This window comes from Myotis myotis, unplaced genomic scaffold, assembly GCF_014108235.1.
Source record: "Myotis myotis isolate mMyoMyo1 unplaced genomic scaffold, mMyoMyo1.p scaffold_m19_p_7, whole genome shotgun sequence".
Taxonomy (NCBI): Eukaryota; Metazoa; Chordata; class Mammalia; order Chiroptera; family Vespertilionidae; genus Myotis; species Myotis myotis.
Genome location: NW_023416379.1, coordinates 7094523 through 7106846, shown reverse-complemented (window position 1 = coordinate 7106846; position 12324 = coordinate 7094523). Strand labels below are relative to the sequence as shown.

Below are 12324 nucleotides of genomic sequence, written 5' to 3'. Positions count from 1 at the left end.
TCCGCCTGCCCTGGAGAGACAGACATCTGCTAGAAACCCAGGCACCATCTTAAAGGGTCAACACATAAAACCTTGTTCACAGCCACTCACCCTGGGCTTCGGTTGAGAGAGCGCGGAGCAGTCTAGAGTTCTGTGTGGAGAGACTGGGGTTGGTGACTCCGGGGAGAGAACTGAAGGGACAGCCATCAGCGTTCCTGTGCTGAGTCCCTCTCCCACACCGCCGATGCCATCTTTCTTGGGTTGATCGCTCCTCTCCATGTGGCATCAGCCTGGGGGAATGCAATAGCCCCACCCTCCCGACTCCCTATCGGCCTGCCCTGCAGCACTCAAGCCCGGAGGAGCAGTCAGCTGCCTGGGCCTGGGGTACGGGGGTATGGGCAGACTCAGGGAATGTCAGAGGCTGAGTGGTGTGGCTCTGGGAAGGCCATTCCCCCCACCCTCCCTGCGCCTGATTGGTGCCTCCTCATCATGGGAGATCCACTAGCCCCACCCTCCTGACTCCTAGCAGCTTGCAGTCTCCAGGCGATCTGGGCAGAATCCAGGACAAACTGTGTTGTGTGGTTGTATGACAGGGGCCATTTTTCATTTGCTCACCAGACCAATAGAGTTACCCCTTTGCACGGCCAAATCTTGGTCAGTTTGGGCCTGATACACTCTGCTGCCCTCCCCCCATGACACCCTGACACCTCATCAGCCCACCACAAAGGTCTGAGGGCACTCCGTGGGTGGCAGCTAGCCTTGGTGTACCCTGGGGCTTTGGTTAAGTGACCTCAGGCCCAGCACTGGCACCGAGTTTAAATCTGTATCCTTCTGGGAACACCACTTGCCCCTACCTGGCGACTCACAGAGAACCTACCTCACATACTCACATACCTCTAGAGCTCTTTACGTGCCTGAGCCTCATAGGCAGCCAGCACACGGAGGCATGTGGGAGTAGACCTCAGGGTGCCTTGGGCCTTTCTCTGACCTTCCCCTGGGCTCGGTGCTGGGGGAAGCCAGCCTTGGTACACAGCTTGGCCCTTCCCACACACACACACCCAGGCTAGCAGAGGCAGCCACAAACTGGGCATCACTTTGTAGCTCCAAATAGATTTCCCAGGGCTCACAAGTAGCATCTGAAATTGACCTGCACCAGACTCCCTCTGAAGAGGCCCCAGAACCAACACACCCAGTTAATACGCTCACAAGATCAGGGCAGGATCCAGTCAGCATCACAAGCAGCACATCCAAAGGGAGCTCTCAGCAGGCACCGGACCCTGCTGAGGCAAATTCCACTTCATGTGCTCAGCACCTGCATAGCAGCTTGTGGTCAGGGTTGATCCTCACAGTTAACCAGCCTGAGGGTTGAATTCATGCACTGAAGGGCCCACAGCAATCAAGACCCAATAACAATAAGAGGGCTCATATAACTCACATAAGGGACATTTCCTGGAGCACCCAGCTCAGGTAATCAAGGAGACTGTGCCACTGGGTCCTACAGAAAATTTGCTACTAAAGGCCATCCTACTAAGATTGGGAGACATAGCAGATCTACCAAATACACAGAAACAAACACAGAGAGGCAGCCAAAAGGGGAGACAAAGAAATATGCCCCAAATGAAAGAAGACATCTCCAAAAAAGAAACTAAATGAAATGGAGGCAAGCAATCCACCAGAAACAAGTCTCATAAAGACAGAGAACAGACTGGGGGTTGCTAGAGAGGAGGGAGCTTGGGGGACTGGGTATAAAAGATGAAGGAACTGAAAAGTACAGATTGATCGCTACAAAATATTCATAGGGCTGTAAAGTACAGAGTAGGAAATATAGTCAATAGTATTATAATAATTCTCTATGGTGCCTGTCAGGTATGGAAGTATCAGGGGAACACTTTGTAAAGTATACGATTATCTAACCATTATGTTTTATGCCTGAAACAAATACAAAATAATATTGAAAGTAAACTGTAATTGAAAAAAAAAAAATTTAAGAAAAAGAAAAAAAACACATTTGGAAAAACGAAGCAAGAAAAAGTAATTTACATAGGAAAATTAAATGTGAACACATTAATTATGTAAAGAACTCAACAAATAGTCAAATTACAAAGTGGATAAAATGATGGATATGCAAACCATGCATTATTAAATTCTTAAACTTAGAAGAAGAATACAATTCCTTGGGTTCCTCCAAAAATAAATAAATTAAATAAAATGGTGCCCCAGAAAAAAAATGGGGGGCAAAGGTGGTCTGTTGGGTGGGTCAGGGTCTTTTGTCAGGATGTTGGCTGGGGCTGCACTCATTAGTAGAGCATCCACTTCCGTGCTGGCTCACTCCCATGGACAGCAAGTCAATGTTGAGTGCTGCAGGAAACCCCCATGTCTTGGCCCACGGACCTCTGCGTAGGACTGCCTGAGTGTTCTCACACATGGCAGCTGTCTTCCCCCAGATTGCATGACCCAAGAGAAATCAAGCTGGAAGCCTCGATATCTTCTATGACCTACCTCAAAAGTCACATGCTGTCATTTCCACAATATCACTAATGGTATCACAGGTCATGTCTATTCAGTGTGGAGGAAATCACACAGGGATGAACACTTGGTGACAGAGCATTGGAGGTCTTGCTGTGGGCTGACTACAATGCCTAGTACATATTTCCCTTTGAAAGGGGGTAGGAAGCCAAAGATCCCCAAAATGTGATTGTTTGTAAACTATTCCAATGTGCTGAGCAAAGAGCACATTGTAAAGAGCAAAAGTAAGCATTTTCCTCTCCTGGGCAAAAGAAAGTAATTTCACATTTTTATAAGAAATCTCATGGCTTTGGGGTGTACCACTTTACATCTCTTTTGAGATTCCAAAGGTGAAATTACGCTTCGTGACTCAAGAGTGAGGAGCAGCAGAGTGGCCGAAACAATGGGGCTGTGGCAGAAAGTTGTTACTCAGAAGTTCCTAACCATTCCTCTTGAGAGTCATTAGGTTTAGTTATTTTCCAAAAAATAATAAGCTCCATCCAATGAAAAGTTTTCTTGCCCTTCTACATCTGACAGTAACTGTCATCATAAAACAAGGGTAGACTACATTTTTATTTTGTTTTGTTTGCTTTCTGGAATGCTTGATATGATAGCACAGAGTGTCTGGAATTTCCTTACAATCTTCTAAGGAGGTAGAAAGCCATATGTCTAATTATAAAACAATGCTAGCCTTGTCATTGCTGGGTTAGCAAGCCAAAAATCTGGGAAAGTTCAACAAAGCAGTGGTTTAAAAATATTTATATACAGTAAAACTTTGTTTAGTTGCCAAACACCTGAAGAACGGGTGAATTTTTCCACAAGGTTCATCAACATCACCAAGTAATATTTTCTAAGCCCTCTCCTTCTCTTGAATAATCAAATTCACGAGATAATTATGACTGAATCTCTCACCAGAAAGTGCCAGACATTTTTCTAGGCTTCCAGGAGATATGAAAGCGAAGATCCAGCCCTCCAGGAGCAGGCAGCTCTCTGCTCAGTGTGGGAAACCCCTTAGGTCTAGGGGTGGATTTTCATGGCACCCCTTCCCCTTTATCCGTGTAACTGAAACCCATGTTCTGCTGCCTGTTGCTACAAAAACCAAACTCTGGATAGATGGCTGGTGAAAGGGGAAAGAGGTTTATTCAAGTGCCAGTCACCTGAGGAGATGGGGGACTCTTGTTGCAGAGCCCATCTCAACATCTCAGTGCAGGCAGAAAATCTTATAAGGAGGGAAAGGCAAAGGAGAATAAAGAAATTGAGGGGAGGGGAGTTCCAGGACTGCACACTCCATTTGAATAGGACCTCCAAACTGGTCCAGTGGTGGTCTGCTGTGCATTATCCTGGTCTTTGTCATGCTGGTTCTACAGTAGAAGGTCAGCAAATCTTCCAGAACTGGGGTGACTGAAGGTCGGCATCTGTACCTTCTGAAGTTAGTTCCTAGGGTTCTTATACAGACATGCTGTTTATCTACAAGCTACATATTAGTCACAGTCAGCATTTACAGAGACAGTGTCAAAAGAATGATGGGTGGGTTACAATTTTCCACTGTTACATAAACTTTTAATAAAACATAAAACTTAGTGATACAAGATTTGAACCAGGAGGCCTCTTCCTTACTCTTTCTATTCTATCTCCCCACTTTCTGGGAAAAGTATATCTTTAGAGGGCAAGTACCTGGTTCTAGGGATATTTCTCTCTCCAAATCTTACATATTCAGAGTCTCATTCTGTCTAATTCTTTCCCAAATCTACTCAACATGTATTGTGAGCCTGCTCAAACATTAACTCCATATTTTAGACCCTCTATCCTGTAGATGTTGCAGTTATCTATAATAATAAAAGCGTAATATGCTAATTAGACCGAACGTCCTTCCGGATGAAGCCGGGGCTGCGATGGAAGCCTGGGTCCCAGGTGCCAGAGGGAAACTGGTGCCAGCAGCCGGGGGAAGGAAGGCCTACTCTTGCACGAATTTTGAGCACTGGGCCTCTAGCATGGTATAAGCAACAGAAGCAAATCTCAGCCCCTGGTGATTCATGCAGAAGGGGCGTGTCTGTCCTGGGGACAAAAAAGGACAACCTTCCCAGGAAAGGAGAGCAGCAGTGGCAGAAGCAACAGCTTTTTCAAATGGACGCTGTGAGCTGACATACATCCTAGAGACTTTCTTCTTTCCCTGAAGAAGAAACAAGGGATCCTTCCCCATCCAAACAAAAGACTCACTGAAGTTTTCTATTTATATGCATCAACTTCCCTTCTTCTTCTCTTATTTATTCCTCAACACACTCAGAATTTTTTAAAAAGAACAAGACACAATGCAAAAGCAGCTCATTTTATAAAGTAGAGCACTTAGTTTATTCCATTTTGAAATAGTTAAATTTCCTAAAGACATCTTTCTTCTTTTAATTGACATAAAACACTACATTAGTTTCAGGCATACGACATTATGGTTCCACATTTGTATGAATTGGGAAGTCATTACCACAATAAGTCTAGTTAATACCCATCACCATACATAGATAGATACATTATTTTCTTGTGATGAAAACTTTTAAGATCTCCTGTCCTAGCAACTATCAAATACACACTACAGTATTATAATTATTATTTATAACTGGAAGTTTGCACCTTTTGACTCCCTTCACCCACTTCACCCACCCCCACTCCCACCTCTGGAAACCACCAATCTGGTCTTTGTATCTATGAGCAGTTTTGTGGTGTTTGTTTTTTAAGATTCCATATCTAAGTGAGATCAGACAGTATTTGCTAAAGACATCTTCCTACATTATGGATTAACAACCTTAAAACCTTACAGCTAAAAGCGATTTTAAATCATGCCTGGATTGCATAAATGTAAAGGTTCATACAAAAGTATTAGCCCTCACCCCTGTTTCTTAACAAGGGGCTCACGTTCCTACAGCACCCTTCCGCCTGTCAGTCCCTAGAATAAAAAATGATGACAGTTGTCCCCTGAGGGGCAAAGGCAACTTTGCCTGGGCAGCTCTTCACTTTTCCAATGGGACTAAGTCATCAAAACCTAAAATTTTAAAGGAAAAAAGGAAAGTCTGAACAAACACAGGGTGAGGCAAAAGTAGGTTTACGGTTGTGAGTATGTGAAACAGAGTTTATTCTTGTATTATTATTATTTATTAATTATTGTATTATGTGTCACATGAATAACTATAAACCTACTTTTGCCCCACCCTGTATGGCAATGATCAAAACATGGAGAGTAAGGTCCTTTACTCCCTTTGAAAAACAATGATTTAAAATGTGCTTACCATTGTAGCAATTGTTCTGTCACTGTGCCAGATGTTTTCTGTTTGTCTCTTCAGATGTGCTTGTCACTCCTCCACCACCACAACCCCTGCTTTGGGAAGTGCTCTCCATGGACACTTTCCTGCTCTCTTGTTTCTGGCTGGGTCCTGCCAATTGAGGGGGTAGCGGCAGAAAGAGAGAAGGGTCAGGCACGCATTGTCCTCTCTCTCTCGTCCTCCCTCCCTTCCTCCTCGGGCCATTGGTGTGATCTTCTACCAAAGATCATGGCTCTTAATGGGTGTCCCCACCCCTCTCCCACTACCACATCCTCACTGGGCTACAGGAACTTCTCCCTCCACGAATCTTCAGTCCTTCTTGCTCATCCTGTGATGCTTCTCCATCCCTTGTGGATTCTCTGCATCTGCCGGCACTTTTGTAAATTACCCGTTCATGAGACTCTCATCCGTGATCCCTTTGGAGGATGCCATCTGCTTCCTGCAGCGCTGTGCGTGACTGACATTGTCAGCCACCATATCAATGCATCACGCATTTCATTCACACTTTTCCAACTGAAAAGTAAACCACACGAGAAAAGGAAGGCCAACCACTGGGTGCACAACGTTCCATAACTAAGAAAATAACATAGGCTCTGCTGCAAAGAAAATGAAAGAAAGGTGCTTTACTGGGAACATTATTTACTGAGGCAATAGGAAAGGAATGTTAGAAAAGCAAGAATGCTTGTCAAGTTCAGGGTCCATGATAAACACAGACTGATGTATGTTGTAGCCATGTGAGTAAGACACAGTGGATATAAACATGCATATGCAATGATTCTGCTCTTAACAAAACACAAAAAACTGGCAGGCCTTGGAAATTAAAAACACACGTTTGCAATTATTTTATTAGGCCTGATTTGAAAAGAAAGTTTTCTATAGTCAAATGTATTGTACATTATTTTGTTAATCTCTGAAATAATAGCTTATGAATAAAGCTGGTTTGAGTAGTAATTGTTGAATTTTTACAGGATATTTGATTCTCTCCCCAAACGTGTTTAAATGAGCTTTTCAAAATAACCAATTGATGCCCTGGAGGTAAGGAAGAGTAAGGGGTTCTCAGAATTGAAAAGCAGCTGCTATTCTCTTTGGTAGAAAAACAAACAAACTCAGGAACCCAGAATTGAATGAATCACAATTGAATTTTTGATTCTTTAAGCATCATCATCACCATCATCATCACCACCAGGTCATGCTTGTCCTTCTTTTATGTTTGTTTGTTTGTTTGTTTGTTTGTTTGTTTTAAACATAATAAAACAAATACCTATAAACCCGGTATCCTAACCAAGAGCTAGAATATTAGTAACTGGCCCATCATGAATCTCATGCACCTCCTCCCATCTGCTCAGCATCCCCCAGGTTTTTCACCCTCACCACTTGCTCTGCCTCAGCCTCGCCCCACAACTGACCAAGTCACCTGGGCTACTGGTTCCCCAGTCAGGGCTGATCAGGGTCAGGGTTCCCCTCGATGGACCATCCTGCAGCCAGGCCAACCCCCTATGCACCCAGGTTCTCGCTCCCCCTGCCCTTCATGGACTCAGGTGAAAGGTCACACTATATGGCATGGGCTCTAACAACTTGAGCAGCCACCAAAGAGGGGAAGTGACACCCCATGAAAGCACGAGGACTTTAACTTCCCATGGGCACAGCGGAGATGGGCAGCCCCAGGGGATAAATTCCCTCTTCATCCTCCCTCTGTACAGCTTTCCAGAGAAGCCCCACTGAGCAGGACATAACCGTCCACTGTGTCTCCTTGTGGCTCGTGGAAGTGGAGGCCAATAAGGCTGTGCGTCACTTTGTGCCTGATCTGCTCAGGCTGCCCCAACAAAGGACCACGCGCGGGGGCTCAAACAGCAGGAATGAACATCCTCACAGCTCCGGAGACGAGAAGTCAGGTCAAGGCGTCGGCAGGGTTAGTTTTTTCTGAGGCTTCTCTCCTTGGCTTGCAGAGGGCTGTCTTCTCCCTGGACCTTCACGTGTCCACACACATGCCTGTGTCCAAGTGTCCGCTTGTAAGGACGCCAGTCATATGAACTAGGCCCATCCCGAAGACCTCATTTCTTCTTTAAAGGCCTCACCTCCAAATATGACCGCATTCCCAGGTAACAGGTTAGGACTTCACCATGTCAATTCGAGAGGAGTGAGGGTAGGCGGGACACAGTTCATCCCATCACACTTTGTATTGCTTCACATCTTTTTTCTCTCTTCAGTCGCCCTGGGTGTTTATCTCCCAAGTAAAGCACCAATACTTTTATCCTTGACTCCAGCAAGATCTAGCTAATATGACAGTTTGTTACATCCATTCATCCACCTGTAGGTCCCTTCCTTTCCCGGCCTCTTGCCATCCCACCCAATGGAACCAAGATCCTGAACTTGGTCATTATCATTCCCTTTTTCTCCATTTGTTACTTACAGGGTGTGGCACTAATATTTTCTTCAATGTTTCCTGTTTTAGAAAGTTATGAAGAGCGTTATACTGTAAGTTGAATTCTGGTACTTTTGTCACACAACACTATGTTAATGAAATTCAGCTCTTTGCTGTGAACAACCATAATTCATCCCTTTGCACTTGCTGCAGATTATTCCACTGTAAGAATAAACCACAATGGATACGGTATTTTGTTGATGGACATGAGGCTGTGGTGTGCAAACAAAGGCGGATGGGCAGGCTGCACAAATAGGCCACCTAGAGACCATTTGTTGGGGACACCCAGGAAAAAAGGCAGCAGAGGAAACGGAGGTCCCGGTCATCTCATCTCAGCAGTAGACAAAGGTCTACCAGAGCCCAAAGTCAGAATCCAGGAGAGAGTCCTTACGCCTTGTGGGGCCTTCACGCTGCAAGATTAAGGAAGACCCAGGCCCTCCCCTCGCGTGACCAGCAGATGACCAGTTTGCAGCTGAGTGACACTGCCAAGAGCAGCACGATTCGCTTCATTAGCATCCACAGTGAGGGAACAACCAGCTCTCCCCTCCCACAGGTAGCCCTGGAAAAATAAGATCTAAGCCTCGCATTCAATCAGAATTTATTACCCTAATAAGGGGTCATAGGCAATTTCCATGGAGCTCTGCGGGAGCCCAACTCCTTTTCTGGGAGACCATCCTATAAGGGATCAGTTTCCTACAATTGAGCATTTACCTCTCAAGTCGTTTTATCCTCCAGAATACATACCCAGGAGCGAAACTGCTGCGTCCTATGATATATGAATATTCAATGTTATTTCATATGAGCAATGCATATGACATCCCATTGGCCCTCCTAGCACTTCCTCCTAGTATTCTTCAGTTACTGCATTTTTGCCAGTCCACTAAGTATAGGAGCATGTCTCCCTGTGATTTTGATTTAGATTCCCATGGTGACTAACGAGTATCTTTCCACGGGCATATGGGCCATTTCTTTCCCTTTGGTGAAATGCTTTTGGCTCATTTTAGTACTGATTTGTCCTCTATTCTCAATCTGTAGCCTTTTTAAAATTATCTTTACAGTGTCTTTTGACGAACAGTTCTTAACTTTAATGTAGTTGAATTTGTCAGCCTTTTCTTTTACAGTGGGCCCTCTTATTGTCTTGTGTGAGAAATCCTCCCCTACCCCGAAGTCATAAAAACAAATAAACTTTGAAATGAGGCATGGACCAAAGAATACATCATAATGGAATTTAAAAATTAGTTGGAATTGAAGGATAATGAAAACACTGTATATCAAGCCTTGTGAAATACAGCAAAAGTAATGTTTTAAGGGAAATTTGTAGTCTATGTGTTAATGTTAAAAAAGAAAAGTATGTTAATAAGCTAAGTATCCACTTAAAAATATGGTAGATATAATCAAAAATATTGTGATAACTACGTGTGGTGCCAGGTCAGTACCAGAATTACTGGGGGATCACTTCGTAAACTATACAAATGTCTAACCATTATGCTGTACACCAGACACTAAGATAAAATAATATTGAATGTTAACTGCATTTGAAATTTTTTAAAAGAAAACAATAAGCATTTTCATTTAAAAAATAAAGGCACATAGCAGAGACCATCAGTCCCATCCATACCCCTTTCCCAACCTCGCTTGCAATTAAGGTGCCATGACGGTCCTTTCTAGGCCCACTCTGTTCTACCGTCTCACTTTCCCATGTCCTACACTCCATTCGGCCAGATGGATAATGCCAGGGTAAGCCTGCCGCCTCAAGTTGGAGAAACCATAAGGAAGGAGTGTCCTGAGTCCCTGGGTCACTAGCTGGAGGACGGCTGTCACAGTGCGTTGCCCAGTCAGGAACATACACACGGGACTTTGCTGCATAAAGAAAATGTAACTCTTACTGTGTTATATCACTGAGCTATGGGGGTTGTTACAGCATGAGCCTAGTATAAGTCTAAATACACACACACACACACACACACACACACACACACACACACACACAGAATCAATCCAAAGGAAAGAAAAGGAAGGAGGAAATAAAAGAGCAGAAATCCATGAACAGAAAACAAAGAAGCAGTAGAATTCTCAACAAAGGACAGCTGTTCCTTCCTGAACTAGAAAAGCCATCAGATAACTGCCCAACTCTGTTCTTCGTCTCCTTGGCAAATGTGTTTTCATCTGCCCACGCTGATCAAAGGAGAGCCCATTGAGAGGACGTCTGTGGAGCTGCATGGGCTGGACTATTTGTTGTTTGTCCTCCAATTGCCAGATAATTATGCTGCATCTTCTCCTGGCGCAGGAACCAAAGGGTGGGAGAAGGATTGGCATAGAGAGCAAATCTGGGGAACTGGGTGACTGGGGTTTGAGCTGCATCAGGAGAAGACAAAGGAAAAGAGCAGAGCAAGAGGCCTTAAGTCAGAGCAAACGTGAGAAAGCAAGAGACATAGAAGCATCGAACAGACTATCAAACCACAGAGGGAAGGCTGGGGATGGGGGGGAGGGGTAGGGGAGAGGTGGGATGTAAGGGATCAACCAAAGGACTTGTATGCGTGCATATACGCATAACCCATGGACGCAGACAGTAGCGGGGGTGAGGGCCTGTGCTGAGAGGTGGGAGCAGGCTGGGAGAAGTCAATGGGGGGAAAAGGAGATATATGTAATACTTTCAATAATAAAGAATTTAAAAAAGAAAAAGCAAAAAGGCAAGAGGAAGAAAGGCACGCAGAGCAGCAGGGGAGTCTGGGAAGGTCAGGACCAGTGCTACCCGCACAAGGAGACACGACAGCAGCAGAGTATTGTCGTATGTGCACCACGTATTCCACTGCCAAGGACAGGGTTCAATCCCATCTCCCATGCAGTCAGTGTAGTTCACATTTCTAGTTAATTCTGCAAGAGTGCTTTTGATAAAAGTCCCCGGATGCATTCATCAGGAAAAAACAACCGTAAAGAGGTCCAGTAAGTGTCCTCATCATTAACCGCAATTTCCAAAGGAGCTTCTTTATTTAATCATCTGATGTTTCTCCCTTTTCCTCTCTCTTTTTCGTAGTCCAACATCTCCTGCTACCTGTCATGTGTTTGGAGTGCAGGGTGCCCGGGGCAGCCGGATCTCTGCTTGTGTTTATACATCAACAAAGGAGAAGCCCACAGACTCAGGTGAGCAAAGGACAACTTAGCAGTTAGCAAAGGCCAACATTCTTTTAAAACCAGGCTCTCAAGTCTCTGACGGTATCGGTTTGTTGTCTCAAAAACACAGCAACAATATTCCCAATGGTTCCATCACGCACCCCCTTGGGATGAGGGTGCTTAGCACTCTTTCACCATTTAGTCAATAGCCTCAGTATTTAGGCACTTGGTTTTCTCAGGTACAAATTACTCTCCTTCCACCAAACATCACACAACTGGAATGGTCCTCCATCGTGTCTAAATGTGTAGAAAGTCTTCACCCCTCCGCCCCACTGTTACTTTTTCTATGCCTAATTGGAAACTGGCTGTGTAAGTCTTAAATGAGTCCTCTGTAGACTTCTGAAAGTGCTTACATTCCCAGCAGTTACTGTAATCCTGTAACCAGAGAAGCTGTTGTTGATGGCCAAGGTTTATTCTTCCTATAAATAGGATTGAGTTCTGACACCTGGTATAATGTTTTTCTTTAGAATGAGAGCCAATGCAATGAAATTCTATATGTAGTCGTCTGGGGGGGAAATCCGTTAATATAAAGTCTTTTTTTTTTTCCACAGAAAGCTTTAATATATTTTTCTAATTTTTTTTCAGACTGTACAGTCATTAATTTTACCATCTAGTGACTTCAATAATATTTGCTCTACTGACCATGTGAGCTATACAGAAACGCTTTAGAAAGGCTCATAATCCAAGCTGGAGAGGCAAACATCTAACTAACAGGATAAATCAATGCAATGTTTGCCTCTCCAGCTTGGATTATGAGAACAATAGGAGATTAATTAATAGGAGATTAATAGGAAACAATAGGAGATTAATTTTTCCCAGAGTAGAGTCAAGGAGAGCCTCATGGGGATGACCTTGAGAGTCACCTAGGTCAGCGGTCACCAACCGGTGGTCTGCGGACCATTGGTGGTCCGTGAGGTCCGAAAGGTTGGCGACCGCTGA

At 44.4% G+C, this 12324-nt stretch overlaps 1 long non-coding RNA gene across 1 annotated transcript; it reads right to left on the bottom strand.

Moving 5' to 3' along the window:
* Window positions 1-4806: 4806 nt before the first annotated feature.
* Window positions 4807-10684, bottom strand: LOC118659948. The gene is made up of 2 exons (XR_004968758.1): window positions 5760-10684; window positions 4807-5515 (listed from the first exon to the last, which is right to left on the bottom strand). It is a non-coding gene; the product is annotated as an uncharacterized LOC118659948 (long non-coding RNA).
* Between the last annotated feature and the right edge of the window lie 1640 nt (window positions 10685-12324).